At 35.8% G+C, this 20,364-nt stretch overlaps 1 long non-coding RNA gene across 1 annotated transcript; it reads right to left on the bottom strand.

Annotated features, from left to right (window-relative positions):
* Positions 1–2,114: 2,114 nt before the first annotated feature.
* On the bottom strand, positions 2,115–19,507 carry LOC120892978 (uncharacterized). The gene is made up of 3 exons (XR_005737851.2): positions 19,228–19,507; positions 5,457–5,551; positions 2,115–5,323 (listed from the first exon to the last, which is right to left on the bottom strand). It is a non-coding gene; the product is annotated as an uncharacterized LOC120892978 (long non-coding RNA).
* Positions 19,508–20,364: the final 857 nt, after the last annotated feature.

Genomic DNA, 20,364 nt, shown 5'->3' with positions numbered 1-20,364 from the left:
ACAGATGCCTAAATGTATGGGGAATTGCTGATATATTCAGGAAACCAACTAAGAACTGATAGAGTGCTCATTTTATTTTATTTTTTCATACAACAAAAGCATACCATCATCCCATTTTACCCTTGGAGATAAACACTAGTCATAGCACAGAGTAATACAAACTTGATGGCTGTGCAACTTGCAATATGGAAAATGAAATTCTAATAAAGTCATCTGCACTGTGGCTGTGCTTGACTGGTAAAGAAAATAGCTCTTTTTTCCTCTCTGTACCTATAAAGAAACCTCACCTTGGTAACAGAATTGGACTTCTTTTCAACCTACCAATTTTAAGAATACTCAACAGGGTGATTAGGATCAAGCAATTAAAAAATTTCTACCTTAAGATGTTGACTATTTCTCAGGTTTTGTATGTTTCATTATTATAGGCGAACAAGCATTATGATTTTGTAGACTCAACCAAAAAAAACACAGTTACACATGAATCATCTCATAAACCCAGTGTTGACCAATGTAGGCCTACCTTGTCACTGAATTTAAAGAGCACAAGGCCTGCTGAAGCTGTTGACTGGTGGAGAGTCTCTGGACCTGAGAGATTCAGGAGTACCATTTTCTCATCATATAAAATTCTTTCCCCAATATGTTTTCAAGTGGGAAAACAGCTAGTAGCAATTATCATACACTCAACTCTCACACCTTTGTCCCCTATTCTGAGTATGGGCAGATCTACTAAGAAATAGCTTATTTTCTGGTTAAAAAGTAAGAGTCCTGCAAATTCATTATTTGAAGAAAGAATATAAATAAAAGTCCTTATCATATCTTAGAAATTGTCATTGTAAAACAAAGCATGAGGAATAATATAATTTATTTAATGCATAATAATCCCAAAGGGTGCTCTAAAAATATGTGTTGGTTTGTTTATTTGTTTAACTAAAATATGCTACTCTGTTACGTTGAGTAGGAGAATCCTTCAGTGAGAGAACCCTCCCCTGTCTTCAGTTTTTGTTGGGAAAAAGCTTTGAGATATATTCTGTTTGGCAGAAAATAAGGCTCTGTACCTATGTAAAGAGGTGTCTATACCTCTTAACTGAATAGGAATGATCTTAAACCTAATGATTACAAGGAGATACTTTACATGAATTTCACAAGGAAGTAGTTTTCAAAACCAGTTCCCCAAGGGCCCAGATGCAGTCAACCCACCATGGATAAGGTGATAGCTAATATCAGAATCATGTAAATAGATCCATGTACTTATATTCACTTTCTTTCTCTCTCTCTTTCCCTCCATCTATCTATCTTTTCTTTCTTTCTTTCTTTCTTTCTTTCTTTCTTTCTTTCTTTCTTTGGTGCTGGGAATCAAACCTAGGGCCTTGTAATCAGCAAGTGATCTACCACTGAGCTATACCCCAGCCTTTGTTATTTTTTTAAATAAAAAATGATTTAAGAAATTTTCCAATGAAAGACATATATAAATTAAACAAGGAAGGAAAACTATAAAAGGAGTAAATCCAATGATTTTATCATGCTCATAATCAGAGTTTTAAAAAAATCTTACTAGTGCTTTAAGATAAGGCATTTCAGGTTCTATAGTAGACCTTCACCAAAGCAAAAATGTGATTTTAGTAGAAATATTCTTCTTAACTGACTGAATGAAAGTTACAGGGAAGGTAATGAAACTTAAGAAAGGCAAGTCCACGGAAGAAATTGAAGGTGGTCTCAGTTCAAGGTTTTCTGATGATCTGATCTGACCTACTTGACAGAACCATAAGTATCACAAGCACAGGATGAATACCTTTGTGTCTCATCTACTCCAAGGCTTCTCAGGGGTTTTGCTTCCTTATTTTACTGTCTCTAGTATATTTGATACTTTTTTGGAATTTTCTACTTAAATAAAACTAAATGATTCAGTAGAAAGAACTCAGTTCTACTTTGCATTTTAGGTCCAAGTTTAATACCCACTGGATGTATTATCTTGTCAGTACATTTCAGCCCTTCAAGCTCAAGTTTTATTTTATTGCTTGTATTTGGATACAATAAGAACGCTGCTTTTTCTTCTGTATTAAACAATCTACCTGGGCTCAAGTATGTAAGTATTAAGAAATAAGCAAAAGTTATTTTCTTATTTTCACTTTCATTTCTATGGTCAAAGGCAATGTTAGGAAAGTGAGTACACTGACTGAAGTATGAGTATCTTAAAGAAAACCAACTAATTTTAAAGAAATCCATTGTGGGAATTCAGATCCCAGAGACCCTACATTGAACTAGTCTAGGGAGAAGGAGAAGGAAACAAAGACATTAAAACCAGACAAATAATGACTTTGGGAGTAAAGAGTGGGAGAGATAAAGAGGAGTCAAATGGTAATGATTGGAGGGAGAAAAACAAGAATTCCCTTAGATAGAAAATAATTTGGGTTGATGTCCATTTGTCCATTCTTTCATACAACATATATTAATTGGGACTGTATATTACAGGTTGGTCCTGAATGTGTCAGAAATTAACAAGCAATGATGTGGGTCAGGAGCTCAATTAATACTAATCATGTATACTTTGCTACATATGCACACATCATGAAACATTAAAATAGTTGAATAAACATAAAGGCCATTCCCACATAAAGCGAGAATCATTGCCACTAATGTCACCCTCACTGGATTCTTCTCTGATGATTTCCTTTGCCGTATTTATGACCCCGTTCTTGGACTACGGTGAGGAGTTTTATCCCAGTGTAAATCGAGGCATTAAGTTCAACTTTTTCAGCCTCAGTTTATTTAAAATGGCAGATTGTAGTACAAGCACCAATTCTAACAAATTCTCTTGTGCAACTATAGAAAAACTACTTACGATTTCTGATAGGCATGATTCTCTAAGCTTTTGAAAAATTTGCCTGTGATACTTTTCTGTATATACAGTGTATCTACACAAAACAGATGAAATCAAGTGCAACTTTACTTTGTTTCTCTTGTGACACAAGAAAAAAAAAAAGGCTAAGACACCAAGAAGTACCACCAAATTGTCTATATCATTATAAAACAAAAATCCAAAGCAATTAATGAAGCTCTCAATAAAAGCAAACCCATGGTAGGGCATTGCCATAGCAGAGCCTACCTGTAGTTTTACCTGGAGTTGGAAGCTGCAAGAAAATTAATGAATGGAAAATCCATAATGGTTTAGAGAGAACAGATCAGTGGGGATGACACCATTAACAATATTTGAAGGCTCACTAGACATAGCTGGAAGTTGATTATATCACACATTTTACTCACTCAACTAGTCTATACAACTTTATCCAAATTCTTTTATTATATACCTGAATATGTGATAGCATATTTTCTCTATTTATAAGCTCTTAAACTCAGATTACTAATTTTGTGCACTGAAGACAATTTATTAACGTTCTAAATGTTCAATGCATCACCTGAATTCTTACATTTGACATTCTTCCATGATGTATAATGGATCTAAAAAAAATCCCCATAGCAAATGTTGTGTAAGTTTATTTTATTTAGATGCATTAATGTTGATAGAATCTAAGTGTTCGACTTTAGATGTAGCTATATGTGAATTGAATAAGTATCAAGTATGTCACAGTCACCTTGAAATTAATACTTATACGTTAGTCACAAATTTACCTTCTCCCTTTGACTCAGAATCAGACCTTTCTGTGTTCCATGCGAGAGACTAAGAGTGCAGTGATACATTTCGCTGTCAACAAGAAAAACAACTGAACTGAGAAAGAAGAAAACACCAATTGATTTCTACCCATGGTAATTAGAAGGTCTTTTTTACTTTGCACAATTTCTCTGCAAAGTTAATCATCCTTTAACAATAAGTACAATATTAATCTTTTTAACACATTAATGGTGTCTGGGCCATATTTTAAAGAAAGTCAATAAAGTGTTGTGAAAAGGGTTCTTCATTTCTTTAGAAACCTATAGTTTCCTCCTCATCCAGAAGGGGCTGGCTGCCTCATCATTGAATTTCAACTGTTTCTGCCTTTGCTGGATTTAGTCAGTGCCAGTCAGACCTTTAATGTTATTTTAATGTTGGGGGGGATGTTGGTTTAATTCAAATATATTTTCATTTTAAAGTTATAATGACTAAGTACACCTGCTCACTTAAAAATTAGCACCTAGTTAGGCAGTTTTCAATAGCCTAATCATCTTTTGATTGTCTCTCCTTGTATCATAGGCAGTTCACCTGCTCTTCATCTAAACTTAAATGTTTCCTGTTTACACGTCTGAAAACACTGAAAGATGATAATATTTAGAAAACAAAGAAAACTGAAACCTACATTCAAATGCATTATTTATATAATTATCCTGTAATTAAAGTAATTATAGTTTGTGAAAAACTAGGGTTTTTTTTAATTTTCATTTAGAGATTTCTCATGGGATAAGCTATGAACATGTAGAAAATACACACATACACATATGCACACACACACACACACACACACACACAAGTTATCCATGATGATGTTATCTGCACAATAAACAAATGTTAACTCCAGATTTAAGTATTTGAAAGCTGTTATTTCTTTTTTAAAAAAAAAAACCAAAAACAAATATACAGTGGAAAGCCATACAGTGAGTTAATCCTATAGAAGGGATTACCTAGATTGAACTTTGGGAAATCTTTAATCCTCTATAGTTTCAACAGCAACAATAAGAAAAAAAAAATCACAGTTATAGCTTGCTGAGCTATACACTGGAGCTAGGGATATGTGGTCATGTCGTATAAATAGTGAGTCTCCAGTGTTTCCTGTAAGACTGGGACAGTGTCAGATAAGGCCCTGAGACATGAGAGTGCTTGGGGGTGTGCAGAAGAAATGCAGCATTTTCAAAGAGGCCCTGACAAGCACTCACAGTTGGATTTTCATTATCTTCAATGAGAAGTCCTATCAGCTCTTTTTTTTTTTTTTTTTTGGCTACATAGTGCCATCCACGTTACTGCTTTTTATATGATTTCAAAGTGGACAGCACAGTTTGTGTCCAGTTTTTCATTCTAAATATCCTATTCAATAGTTATTCTTCTTTTCTATAACTTTAAACAGATTTTTTTTTAAACCACAGTGAGATCACATCACACTTTGGGAGCATTAGCTTGAAAGTAGTTAATAGATGTGGCTATGGACCATCTTCAGAGGCTCCTTCAAAGAAGTACTTGAAATTGAATCACAAAAGTTTTATTTTCTCCACGTTTTTTGATCAAGTTTTGTGGGAAGAAGTGAAAAAGTCCTCAGAATATCTTCCAATGGATGTCACAGACAGATTCCATACTCTTGTATGCACTTCCATAACCTTCTCCAAATATGTGGCTTCAGATCTGCAGGTAGAAAAGGGGGTTGTCACATTTGGTTTGAAGATTAGGCCCTCCATTCCTATTGAAATCAAAGGAAATAAATGATGAATAATGCTGTATGTCTTTCACCCTTTCAGTTTCAGAAAATGCTACTCACCTCATCTCATTGACATTCAACTCCTGAAAACATAGTTCATGGATTCATCTAACCCCTGAAGTAACAGCCACTGCAATGGATTGACTTCAACAGTTCTGAAATACCAAGAATGAGAGGAGGAGAGGGGAAGCAGGCAACAATGATATCTTTACAACTTCAGCATTTTCTCCAGTCATGACCTCAAGGCTTGAAACCTCTCCCCAGGGAAGAACATTCTCTGCCACAATGTCCAGCAAGAGATCAATAAAAAGATGGGAACTTGAAGCATTGTGGTCTCTTCCCCTCAGAGCATCCCAGTCTGAAACATTTAGAATCTTGCAACCTGGAAGTTAACAACGGCACATATTCCCTCAAGCCAGGCACTTAAATGTGGTTTTGCCTTTCTTTGTCTTTTAATTATGATAAAGAACACATATTCATTGTACAAACTAGTGGGGTTCACTGGGGCATTTCCATGCATGCATACATACATCACACTTTGCTCATGACCACTTTTCTTTTTTTAATCCTCTCCTGCCTGCTTCCACCTCAAACCCCTTCCAGTTCCTCTTCTACATTCAAGTCATCTGTTGTTATCGTTTTAGTTTCCATGTATGTCAGGAAACATGCAATACTCATTTTTCTGTGTCTGGCTTATTTCACTTAACATGACGTCTTCCAGTTCCATTCCATTATCATGCAAATGACAAGATTTTATTCTTATTTATGGCTAAGTAATACTCCATTGTGTACATATACCATATTTTCTTTACCCATTCATTGGTTGATGGGCATCCAGGCTGATTTCATCTCTTGACTGTTGAAATAGTGCCACAATAAACATGGGTATGCAGGTTTCTCTTTGGCATGCTACCTCATTTCCTTCATCTATATACCCAAGAATTGTATATTTGGATCATATGGTACTTCTATACTTTTTTTAAAAAAATCTCCATATTGTTTGCCATAGTGGCTATATTAATTTATATCTCACCAAAAGTTGATAAGGGTTCCTTCTCTTCCACAACTTCGCCAGCATTTTTAACTTTCTTCCCTCCCTCTCTCCCTCTCATTCTTTCCTTCTTTTTATGTTTTCTTCTCTTTTTATAATGGCAATTCTGATCTTTGGCTTGCTTTTCCCAGAAGCCTAAAAATTTGATCAGTTTAAAATATATTTATTGGCCCACTGTACTTTTTTGAGAAATGTTTACTTAGATTATTAACCATTTATTGATCAGATTATTTTGGTGGTGTTGATATCCAGGGTTTTTTTTTTTAGTTATTTTTATATTCTGGATATTAATCCTCTTCTGAGGAATACCTGGCAAAGATTTTTATCCATTTTGTAGGTTTTCTGCTCAATCTGATGCTTATTTTCTTTAATCGGCAGATGTAATCTCATTGGTCAGTCCTTGCTTTTTTTTGTGTGAGCTATTAGAATCTTGTTAAGAAAATCATTGGGGCTGGGGATATTGCTCAGTTGGTAGTGTGCTTGCCTTGCATACACAAAAAAAAAGAAAGAAAGAAAGAAAGAAAGAAAGAAAGAAAGAAAGAAAGAAAGAAAGAAAGATAAAGAAAAAGAAAGAAATAAAAAAATAAAAAGAAAATCATTTGCTGGTGCCAATATCTTGGAGTGTTTTCCTATGTTGTCTTCTAGCAGTTTCAAAGTATCAGGTCTTAGATTGAAATCTTTGATCCTTTTTGAGTTGAGAGAGAGGCATTTTATGTCAATCTTCTACCTGTTGACATTCCATTTTTCCTGCACCATCTGTTAAAGAACTTATCCTTTTTTTTCAATGTATGTTTTTGGCACTTGTCAAAAATCTTTTGGCTGAAGATACATGGATTTATTTCTGCTCTCCCTAGTTTTTTTCTATAGGTTATGTGGTGTTTGTGCCAGTAGGATGCTGTTTGGTTACTGTGGCTCTTTAATATATTTTGACATCAGACTTTGCCATTCCTCCAGCATGTAACGTGATGATTTTCTCTTGCAGGTCTTCATAACCTTTCTTTGTTCTATACTGTTCTCAATTTAACTCTAATATGTCAAGGAAATGTTCTTCTCTGGTCCTGTATATTTGAGGTTCTAATATTCTTCTGTACCTCGATGTCCATGACTTTCCCAAGTTGTTGGGAAATTTCTTGCTTATGCCCTCTGCTCCTAGTTCCTTTCCTTCTGATATGCTGATTATATGAATGTTTGACATTTTCATGATATTTTAGAGACCTCCTATGTTCAATCTTTTTTCCCCTTTATTATTGTTCAAATGTAATATTTTAGAGTACTTTCCCTCAAGTTCTGATATCCTATATTCTGCTTGATTTGATATATGGTTGGAGCTTTCAACTGTGTGTTATTTGGGTTTTGTTTGTTTTTAAATCTTGCTGTGCTTTCAATTTCCAAAATTTTTATTTGGTTCTTTTGAAAAATATCTCTTTACCAGACTTCTCATTCATATCCTGTATTGTATGACTAATTAATTCAATTGTTTATTTATACTTTCTTAACTTGTAAAAATTATTCTTTTGACTTCTTTACCCACATTTCATTTAATTCAATATCTTTGGAATCTGTTACACGGATGATGACTTAGTCTTAAAACCAAATGTCACTTGCTTTTCCTATGTTTTCATAGTTGAAATTTATTCATTGGTTGAGGTAGATATTTCTTCTGCTTGTATGTGATGGCCTTCTTGGCGTGTGACTTTCTTCTGCCATTCCATCTTGGCAGACGAGTTTGTTGTGTAATGTTGGATTTGTCACCAATTTGACTCCTTAGTGTGATCTTCCTGCAGCTCTTTGGTTGTGATTTGTGGGTGTGGGCACAGAGCATGCTTTCTTGGAGTCAGGATCATTGTCTCTGCAAGTCTTATAAAATCTGGGAAACTACATGCAATAATCAGCATGGTGAATGGAAATGCGTCCTTTGTGATTACTCCTGGTATGGAGTGGAAGCCCCTATTGGAAGTTGGGGATTTCCAATCACAGTTGATACCATCTATGTCACTCAAGGATTCTGGTACTGGTTGCCCCATTCATATTGGATGTCCTGCAGCTCTTGTCCTCTGAACAAAGCCTGGTGTGGTGTAGATAGGAAAGGGTGGGCGTTGGAATCACAGCTCCCTTTCTGTGGTACTCACCTTCAATTTCATCAACTCTATCCAATCTGATCAGGTGTGGTGTAATTGATGCAGAGAACCCATGTAGATGCAATGTCAGAAATCTTTCTGCAACTATTCTGGAACTAGCTGCCAAGTAGCAGGACATCAGCATCCACCTGGCTGTGCTCATCTGGAGGAGGGTAGACAGCCGGGAGCTTATTTCTTCTTTGTAAGTATAAGTGACTGCTAAAGCTTGAGTAGGAGACTAGGTTATGACTGTCGACCAATCTGGAAGCATAATTCAAAGGCAGAGCTCTTGTCCAATATGTGTAAAGTCCTGAGTTTGATTCCAGTATTGGGAAAAATAAATAAATAAAAATTATGACAAAAATACATAAAAAAATGAAAAGGATAAAAAAGAGAAAAATATTAAAAATAGAAAGAAATATAAAAAATGAAAACGATAAAAATAAAAACAAAATTTTAATCATTCAATTAAAATAGAATTGATAGAGAAAAAAAGAAAAGATGAAAAGTTTTTAGAAATACAAGTGAGGGCACATAATCGGAGGCTATGCAAATCTAACGTTCTCTTTTTCTAAGTTTGAAATCCACCGAGTATAGGAGGGTTAGTGGACCATAACTGCAGCTTGTTGAAATTCCCCTCAGCTCTCACCAGGGAAATTGGGGTGGAATGCAGGCTGTGCTAAGTATTTATTGCTTAATGGGTTAAGGTGGAATGCAAGCCATTCTTGGCACATAGTCTTTCTGCAGGTTTCTAGTCTACACACTCAGGCGAGGTGACAAATTTGTAGCCCCAACAAGTCCTGATCATTGACAAATTTGGGGCAGAAACCGATCCATTCCAAGTGTCTGTTTGCTCTGGAAGTTTTGGGTCTTTGTGCTCAGGCACCTGGCAGATGCCAAAGTCATGGCTGAGCCCCGGATTCCTCCAAGGCTGGGAAGAACAACTGAACCACTGAATTCTTTGCTGGAAGACTGTAGCAGAAACCCAAGTGATTTGCTACCCTTGATCTTGGTATCTCAGACCTGGTTCTCATGTGAAACCACTTATAATTGCTGTTACTCCAAGTCACAGACTCATGGAGCCACTGATTCTAGAGGACAGTGACCCGCACCCCTCTTCCATTCTCTGCTTACACTCTTTGTATTATAAAACTCTTAGCAGGTTTCTTCCAAACACAGCCCCACCCCACCAAGAGTGCCATGGGGGGCTGCCAACCGCCCAGTCGATGCAACAGAGTGTCTACAGGGACCCTGAGATGCTATTATGCCTAGCTTTCTGACCCCCAGAACAGCATAGTCCCAGACATTATGATCCTCCTCAAGATGGCTCCTGGCTGCAACATTCAGAATTTTCTGAGGGATGCAATAAATATTTTCTCTAAAGGAAGCTTGTTGTGAAGATTCCAGGTCACTTATTTTTTATTTTTTATTTTTTTGAGCTGTGTGAAAGTAAGGCCTGGTGCACCACACTAACCCTAACCTTCTCTTTCATCTTTACTCCCTAGAAATGGGGATTTCTCTTTCCTCGAACAAGGCACTAGGTTCCATGTACTCCAGGTTTTCTGCTTCTCTTGCTTTGTTCTTCTTCATGGTTTCTATTTTACCAGGTTTCATTTCCTCTGTCATTTGCTAATGCTCATTCCTGACCACATACCTACATATATGGTTACCAACCTGTTGCTTTGGTTCTACCCCATGGAGAGCAGACTAGTGTTAGGCATTTCTCTATTCTTCCATCTTTTCACCATTTGATTTCTTTTCAAGTACTGAACTCAGATTATCTGAAAATGACCTTCTGTGAACATGTCCTTTATCAGGAACCATTGTATCGTAATTGGTAGGAAAATGCAAAGGTGTTGAAAGGATGAAAACCATGTCATGCAAAAAGGGACTGAAAATGTTTAACCTGGTGGGTGCGGGGAGGGGGGACTGAGATACTAAAGATGTCGACAAAACTGAAGTGGAAATTTATGTATCAAACCGAACAAAATGATTCTGAGGATTCGGATTTCAACTTCACAATTCCATGCTTTTGTAAATAGCTTTTTGAGGGAGAAAGAGTAGCACATGATGTTGGTGTACTTAGTTTACCAGTTGTTTGGTATCATCTTGGCAAAGAAAAACATTTAGTAATTCAAATAATTCCTTTCCTAATAGTACAGGTCCCATATATTCTATCAGGAAGAAGAAAACTAAGAGGAACCCTGCTGAATGCACATCACTGATAGAAACATGATGATACGGAGATCTATTCATAGAAAACTAATATCATTTTCTGTAATTCAGAAAAAAAAACCATTCAGAAAATGAATCCCAGCAACTTAGAAGGTGGAGGCAAGAGAATCACAAATTCAAGTAACTTAGCAAGACTCTACTCAAGATAACATAAAAAATTTAAAAAAAAAGACTGGGAATATAGTTCAGTGATATAGTGCCTCTAGATTCAATAACTAGTACCAAAAAACTAAAAATAAAAAAAAGATTACAAAATGACTCTTTAAATTTTGCAAAAGGTATGTGTTCATTCATTTAATTATCCATACAAAAAAAAAAGTGACTTTTTGGTGTGTGCCAGACACTGGCAGTACCCTAATAATGTAGCAAGGAACAAAATAGACCAAGTCCCAACTCTCAAGAAAATTACATTTTAGTAAAAGCATGTTTACAAGAAGTGCTGCTGAAGAGTCATATTTTACAGGTTTTATTGCCAAATTCATGACTTAGAAATTTAAACAAAATAGTTTTTTTTTCAAGTGTATTTGTATGTCACTCTTGTGGTCAGTTCAGTCTGTTATAACAACTTGCCATAGATTGTGACTTAAACAAATATGTTTATTTCCCACAGTTCTAGAGACTGGGATGTCTAAGATGGAGGTGCTGGCAAGGCCAGTATGTGTTGAGGGCTGCTTCTCATTTGCAGATGGCTGTCTTCCTGCTGTGTCTTCCCATGGTGGAGAACAGAAAGAAAGTTTTCTTCTGTCTTTTTAATGAAGCTGCTAATCCATTCATAAGGACTGTGCCTTCAGGTATATTCCTAAAAGGTCCCACCTTCTAATATGATCACATTGGGGTTTAGGATTTCAAACTATGAGTTTTGAGGAGGCCATACACATTTAGAATGTAATAGTCATAATATGCTCTATACTTAACTACTTCCATGACATAAGGGAAAGAAATTAAATCAAACACTGAGAAGCTACATCTGGACAAGTAGTGGTCAAATAAATATTTGATATGCTTTTAGCAAGTTCAGATTTTGCAGCCAATCTTTTATCTTCCATGAAGAGAAACTGCAGCCTGACCTTCTATTAGGTCTTCAGGAACTGGGATAATTCCTGACAGAGTTGGTGATCATTAAACACTTACTAAAAGAATAAATGGATGGATGGATGGATCTAATAGAAAAGCTAAGCATAAAATTACAAGAAAGACCAACTTATTTTCTAATTTTAAATAGAGAATTCATCAAAGGGGTAAAAACACTTTTATTTCCCTTTCCTTCAAATAACACCTACAAAGATATTTCAGCTGATAGGATAGTGTTCCTGATAATTATGCTTTTGTAAGAGTAAAAGAAATTGAAGTTAAAGTGTAAACGACTGGGCATTGTAAAGTTTCCAAGCTGCAGGGCCTGAGTTAAAAAGTGAAGGACCAGGTATTGTTAAATTCCTCTGTTAGGACAATACCTGAACTGCCCAGTAAATATTCCTCCTGATCCTCTGGCTGTTTAATAACTAAGGGCTCTGAGTAGCCCAGCACGTAGGCATCCAGGCCCCAAAACCAATCAGTTTGAATGTGTACCCCGCTTAGAAGTGACCAATCACCCCTGCCCAGCCTGTTCCTGCCAATGAATGTACTAATCAAGTCTAAGAATTATTGTTTGATTTTCCTGCGGTGTATGGTGATTTGTTAAAAGAGACTGTGATGTATGCAAAGCCCCCGCCCTTCCCAAAAAGTGTACTTAAGCACTGCTCAACCCCTGCTCTGGGCTCTGGGCTGCTCTCCTTTCTTGAGTGGGCACGGAGCCCCAGCATGCTGGTTCAATAAATCCCCTTCTGTCAATTGCATGAGTGGTCTCTTGGTGGTCTCTTTTTCCGACTCTTCACAGGACCCTTACACTTTGAGACTAGAAAGTTTAGATTTATACTTAGTCAATCCAATAAGGGCTAAACTCTAAGTAGAGGTGAGACAGGCACATCTCTCTTGGGGTAGCAGCATTTCAATTTTGGTGATCAATGTGAGACTAAAGAGATTTTAGAAGAAATAAATTTAAGGACAAGCCTAAGTTGAAAAGAAAGGCAGTACTTGTGAACTTAAAATATGAGAGTTGATTCTCCATTTCATGGAAGGACCCAGCAGTGGGCCAGAAGAGAACTAAGAATAAACATCTCTCTGGAGCTAAGCTTCCTTCTGATACTTCTACTACCCAAGAGTATTCCTGTCATTTAACCTTGGATGAGCTTGTCTTTGTATGACATATGTCTACCTCAGTCCCTGGTAATTATTGTCTGTTTCCATTAAGACTGGAAACAATGCCACTGTTTTGTTTAAAAAATATATATATATATTTCATATGGCAAAATATGAAAATTTGACACATGAATACTAGCTGTAATGATTAAATCATGGTAATTAGCAGTTTTGTGTGTGTTGGGAAATTTCAAGTTCATCTTTTCTAGCAATTTTGATGTATTCTTAAAAATGTTGTAAATTTTGGTAACACTCCTCTGCTCTGGAATGCTACCATTTACTATAGTCTAGATCTAAAATGTCTCCCAAGCCCATTTGCTAGAGGCTTAGTCCCCAGTTTGGTGGAAAGGAAGAGTGTGGAAGTCTTTAAGAGATGGGGCCTGCTGGAAATTCTTAGGTCATTGTGGGGCATACCCATGAAAGGGATTGTGGGATGTGGGTCTTCTTTTTTGCTTCCCAGTCACGATGAAGTGAACAGATTCCTCTTCCATGTATCCCCACTATGAGAGCCCCAAAACAATAGAGCCAAGTGATCAAGGACTAGAATCTCCAAAACTGTGAGCCAAACAAACCTTACTTTCATATAAATTGATTATCTCAGGTTCTTTGTCACAGTGATAGAAAGCTGTCTAGCACATAATTTACTGGATACTTAGTATGTATCAAGCAGTGTGTGTTAAGTGCTTTACTTAATCATCATAACAGGTAGGGAATATTATTCCCATTTTACAGATGATAAAACAGCCTCAGAAACGTTTAATGAATTGCTCATATTCAGGCAGTTAAAATAATTAGAGAAGCCAAGTTTCTAACCAGATCCACCTGACTGCCTATGCCTTTATCTCCACTTTTTATCTTCTATTATAAATTCAATATCCCCTTGCAATTGTGCCAATAAGAAGGCAGAACTAGTACCCACCAGTTATACTCTAAACCATTTCCCCCCAAAATATTAAGAAATCAGTGTTCATCAAGGAAAATATATAAATAAGTAGCCAAATATGGACCTACTTATTTTCTAAAAACATTTAGAATTTAGCTCTTGAAAAGAGCCAGAGGGGGGGGGAAGATCTTTTTCTTTCTGAGGCTATCAGAAATTCCATTTTCCCTAACTAAAATGAGGGAGTCTGGAATTCTCTATTTTTCCATACATCATTCACTTGAAGAGGCTTGATTTTATATTAGACTCAGCCTGGAAGCTCTACTTGGAAACAAATTAAAAAACTAAATAAATGTCTAAATTTAAAAGTCTACTTGCTCTTCTCTGATTGTTTTTGCCTGAAAGAAACCCATGCTGGTAAATCCTTCTTGCTACTTAAAATTGACATCTTTATCTTAACCACACACATCATGTATGTATATTAATTTACCTGTTTCTTTCTTCCTCCTGCCTCCACCCATCCCCCTTTTGGGTGCATGTAGCACACAGAGTCTTGAATATTTTCTCCCAGCGGTTTTGAGTGTGGAGCCCATTCATCACAAAACCCACATCAGTATCAGTCCCATGCAATGTGTAGGTATTTTTTAATTAGCTTTCTCAGCTCAGAAAGAACTAATTAGGCATGTGTACTAGAACAAGAATCATCCCAAAGACAACAAGTATTTCATCATGTGTCTTCTTCCAGAGTGTCTTTGGGAAGAAAATTTGAACTCGGTTTGCTTTCTTGATTTTAAGACAGCCCTAAATCCCAATCCCACTTCTCCATTTTCACTAATTATACCAAAGACACACACATGCATACACTCACACACATAGGCACGCATTAGCATATCTTTGTCTATTTATTCTTTGTCCAAAAAGGCTAAACATTTCTTATATCTCCACATTGAACTAAGCCATTTAGAAGTGAGTTTCATGGCCTACTTAATCAATCTGGTAACATTAACTAAACTGTCAATAACAGTAGGCTCAACTCCTGGGAAAATTTAAAATTCAAAATAAGAATACAATACAAAGTTTCTAAATTATTTCCAGTAATTTGTGTGCTTGTGTGTTTTAATTACAAAAAACTATATATGTAATTGGCAATATGCCTCTGCTTTTTACTTAACAAACAGCGATTTTACATGGTTCAAATTAATATATTCACATGGGAAAGTAAATTTCATGATTTTTTTCAATGTAGATAATTTGAGACTGGGATAGCATGAAGTACTAATTTTAGGCTCAAAGAAATAAGTATGAAGTGGAAACTAAAGATTTGTGTTTAAATTAGAAATCCCATGTTTTAAAGAAGCCAACTTGACTGTGGACAAAAATTTCAAAATCTCAAGTTTTCATCTGCTACACGGTTTTATTCCACGCCATCACAAAAAAAAAAAAAAATCTGCTGAACTACCTACTGGGTTTCAGAAATGGAACAATAGAGACAAATTGGTGAGTCTCAATATCACCACACACTTGTCATTGTTTCAAGATAGCTTTAGAAGTTCATGTTAACATCCCTTAACGGATATTGCAATTTGAATGGATAACACCAAACATTTCATCTACACTGTCCAAATAATTGATATTTGCTGTAAATCAGATGATATTAAATAGTTTGAGGATAGTAAATGTGTCAAATACTTTAAGCAGAAAAAATCTGAGTTCTGTACCTGTCTAATCGCCTCCCAAAAGAACTCAAAAGAATTCAAATACCATAAATCCTGAGAGATTGACTCATCACTAGAGAAACAGTATCTCTACCAAACACTTAAATAGTCATTGTCGGAAACCTGTCAGATCTCCCATTTATTCTCCGAAGGGCTCATTTATATTTGTGAAAAGTCATATATGTAAGCATAAATGACCTCCTTGTCCTCTCCTTACCCTATTAAGATGCCATATAAACCTCAAATTCTAACTGCCGCAGAAGTTACATTTTTTCTGGGAACTCCTTTGTGAATCTATGTGAATGAAAATGTTTTCTTTTTGTTTTGTTTTTGGTTTTTGTTTGCTAGTCTGTCTTTTGTCAGCTTTAATTCACAGGACCCCATGTACTGAACCTAAGAGAGTCAAAGAAAAGTTTTTTTCTCCCCCAGGAGAGTAACATCTACTTCCATTCCTAGAAAAAGCTTCCTGACACCATACTGATAAATAATTCCCTTAACATTTCTCCTCCATATTTTCAGGTGTCAGTTGTCATTGGGTCACAATTGCCTGGCCTAAGGCTAACAGATTATTTCACTAGGCTTCCACATTGAAAAGTTGATGGTCCATCTGTTTTCCCCTCCTCCTGGGGAGCTATTTGTCTGATTAAACTCATTGTTAAACAAAGCAACTCAGTGTGGCACCTCCGAATGGCAAGTTGTGTCAGAATGCAATTTACACCTTTAGAAAGGGATTTAGGAGAACAATATTGTTTTGACACATTCCTTTCACTTTTGAGTCTTCATTCAGATTTATTGCTCTGCTCCTTTGTTTTAATCCAGCTACTCTGGAGGAGTTTTAAACTGAAAACAAAACAAACAAATGAAAAAAGATGTAATGCTCATTTTGTTGTTTTAAAATCATAATTTCCTAAGAGTTGGAAAGGACCTGAGAGGCTGCTATGTCATAGCCAAGGCTGAGGTCCAGAGTTAGAGCCCTTGCCCAAAAGAACATGGCCAGAGGATGTTCCAACCAAGTCTAGAACTCACTTTTCCCAGTCCAAGGAGAAGTGATTGCTCTGTCCCTGGTGTTACACTTAAGGCATTATCCCTGTTTCTGTGACACTGAGCTAAGGTTTTAAGAAACCAACTGGGAAACTCATAGAATATGCAACTTAACTTAAATAAAGTCTTATTTGGTTAAAGTATTTGATTATTGACATTTAGCTATCTCATAAAAGACTGTGTTATTTGATGTTTTTTTTTCAAAGTATCGATGCAAGTTAAATATTAGAAATTGAAACAGAATTGACTCTATTTATCATGCCTTTAATCATTCTTTGTTGAACAGTACAGATATTTAAAAGGCTTATATGGAAAGACTTTCTACCACTTATAGTCTAGCAAAATGTGTTAGTTTTCTCCTTCCCAAGAAAGTTGTGTAAAGTTCTTCCTCCATATGTCATTTAAGCAGATCAAACCCTAGGTACCTTCCAGAATAAAAGCAGGAAGCTGGAAGGGTTGATTTCTGGAAGTGCTAAATACCTTGTATTTATAGAACTATGCTAGTCTCAATAGAAAGCTTGTGTTGGTAAATGTTTCTTGGTTCATGTATTTGGCTCACTTCAATATAGTCCAATATGCAGCTAGTTTTTGTGCAGGGCAGTACAATAGCCCTCTCTGATTCATGGTTTCACTTTCTATTTCAGTTCCCCCTTGTCTAAAAATATTAAATGGAAAATGCCAGAGATAAATAATTCATAAGTTTTGAATAAATGTTACTGCATAATATCATAATTGTCCTATTTCATTACAAGTTATTTTTGCTAATCTCTTACTATGCCTAACTTATAAATTTTACCATAGGTATACATTTATAGGAAACAACAACATAGAGGATTCAGCACTGGTCACAAATTCAGACAACTTCAGAATATCTCTTAATATATGCCCAGTAGACAAATCTGGGGACTACTGCATTAAGCTGCTAATGGTATGCATGTTGAATGTCCCCAAAGGCCCACGTGTTGAAGGTTTGGTCTCCAGTTTGTGGCACTATTGGAAGTGGCATAGCCTAGTGGAAGAAAATTTGGTCATTGGAAGCATGATTTTAAAAGGGTTGGGGGGACCCTGGTTCCTTCTTTCCCTATCTTTGCTTTCTGGCTTCCATGAGATGAGCAGGTCTCCTGCATCACGTGCTCCTGTCAGGATGTACTGTCTTGCCATAGGCCCAAAGCAACAGGACAAAGTGACCATGAACTGAAACCTATAAAATCACAAGCCAAAATAAATCTTTTCTCCTGTAAGTTAATTCATCTCAAGTATTTGTTGCAGCGATGGAAATCTAAGACAGGCACCCCAGGAATAGACAGGATGTCATTGTCTTCAATTGTCTCTAATTTTTTTTAAGGGCTTGGTTCCATACAACCATTCCCAACTTCTTCCACCAGGGAGCCCTCCTCCATCTAAATTTATCCCAAGATTCTATCCAGTTCTCCAGTAGAACTTGAATAGCAGTACTTTCATGAAGTTTTAGCTATTTTCTGACCCTTCCTAAACCAAACTAATCTTTATCTAAAACCACATCTTTTTTATTGTACTTCTATCATACCATATTACGTATTCTCTTTTCATTAAAGTTATTTGTGCATGTATCTCCACAACTAGATTTGAAGTGTCTTGAGGACAAAACATATATCCCATACAGTTTTTATTTCTTCACAACAATTTTTCTTTGAGTAATCCTAATGATTGCCATTAGTCCAGAAAATTCTAAGGTTTCCCATGTGATAACATTCCTCCCAAATAGTTATTTTATCTCTGCTTAAATATCTGTAGGGTTGGCTAAAATGTTTGCTACTTTAGATTTTTATTCATGCCTCAATATCCTCACTAGAAACAACACACACTGCATTGTGAAAGTTCAAAATCATCAAATATCAGCATAAAAACAATTTATTCAGGAACAAATCTGCAGATTCTAAGTATGCAGTAAGGATATGTTTACTCTAGGAAAATTGGGTATCTGGTGAAAAGTTTTATTCTATTGGTGACTTTAACTTCACCAGATATTCTCCTATAAAACTAGAAATATTTAATTCACCAATACTTATTGGATTTATCAGTTTCAATCGTCACCTTTATAGAGCAGTGTTATACTTGCTGAAAAATTATTTAGAGAGAAAATTGCACTCAAAAATTACTTTCCAAAAATAGTAATAAAATTTTTCAGTATAACAACTTTCCTCCACTCCTTATATGAAGTCTTATAATGTTAACGATTCAAAGGTACCTTCCATAAATTCACACGTGCATGTCAACTCTATTTATTTATAAACACTTTTAACTTCGTAATGAATACTAAAAAACAATTTCATACTTTCACAGAAAAGGTAACTGTACAGAATGCAGTTTCAATTCTCAAATTTAGGCATATTCATGAAACAAAATAGTCCATAATTTTAATTGTATTCACAATTTGCAAGCCACTTAATCTGTTATCCTTTATTAGCTCTGATGACGTTACTAATCTTTTAAAGGCTTATCTTGAATCGGCCTATGAAATTTTATAAGTCTTCCTGATAAAACCAAAATAATAGTGAATCATCTCCAAAATCCTTACCTTTTGTAAATTATACTGAGATGCTTTCTTTTCTGAGATGATCAACGCTTTTAAATTCTTTACTTCATCGCTTTGACCAGCATGCAGGATAGGCTGGTTTCCCGGATACAGATGTCCTGTGGTGGCTTGAGTCCTCTTCTACTTTTGAACTTAACTTAAATCAGAGATGTCCTCCCTTCCCCTCAAAGGAAAGTCTCCTCATCTGTCTTATTCTCTGTGAATCTCCTCGGCCTGGCAGAGTCTCAAATACATTTGAGAGAGGAATGACAGAATGTTTTGTAGAAGGCATGTGTTCAGCAGGATATGTCACCAACTGTCATAATGAATTTTTTAAAGCTATTGGAGAAGCACATAACTAAACTTCTCAAAGAATCCTCTGATCTTATGTGTGTTTTTTTAATAGAATACCTAGAGGGTTACCAAAAGATGAACAGTATATTTAGTCCTAAAATGAAGAGATAACCTATAATAACCAACTAATGGTACAGCACAGAGAATTATATAGCATGTTGATTTAAAAATTACATTTTGCCTAGCCTGATGGGCAGATGTTTTATGTCAGTGACAAACACACTGCCTTGGAATTTAATAATAATAATAATAATGTTCATTAAATTCTTTTTACAAGTTTCATATATTGTGAATCAAATATTCTGCACAATGATTCTACAATTAAGGTACTATTATCATCCACATTTTATATATGAGGAAATCTCAACATCAGATGAGGAAAAGGACATGAAATCATTATGCAAACATATGTGTCTATAAAGAATCCATACAAGCATTACATAGATATCATACAAACATACATGAATATGCATACATATAGGTGCATGTCTGTGTGTATACATGTAGTTATAATTATGTTAATTATGATTCCTAACAAAGAGAGTATGAAAGATGATGAAAAGATACAGCAGAGATCTGTGGATTAGAAAAACCCTCTCCAAAGATTGTCCAACTAAATTTAAGCAGGAGAGGCTACTCCCACCCTCAGATCACACAGAGCAGAGGGCTCCAGAGAAAAATCTTTATTTAAGGAGCTCTGCATTCTGCCCTAGCTTACGCCACCATGTTTGATAGCTGGGAAGCATTGCAACTAACTCCAGCCTCAAACCATTTTCACTAGTCATT

The sequence above is a fragment of the Ictidomys tridecemlineatus genome, chromosome 7 (assembly GCF_052094955.1).
Source record: "Ictidomys tridecemlineatus isolate mIctTri1 chromosome 7, mIctTri1.hap1, whole genome shotgun sequence".
Lineage (NCBI taxonomy): Eukaryota > Metazoa > Chordata > Mammalia > Rodentia > Sciuridae > Ictidomys > Ictidomys tridecemlineatus.
Note: the sequence above shows the minus strand (reverse complement) of the source record. Positions and strands in the feature narration are given on the sequence as shown.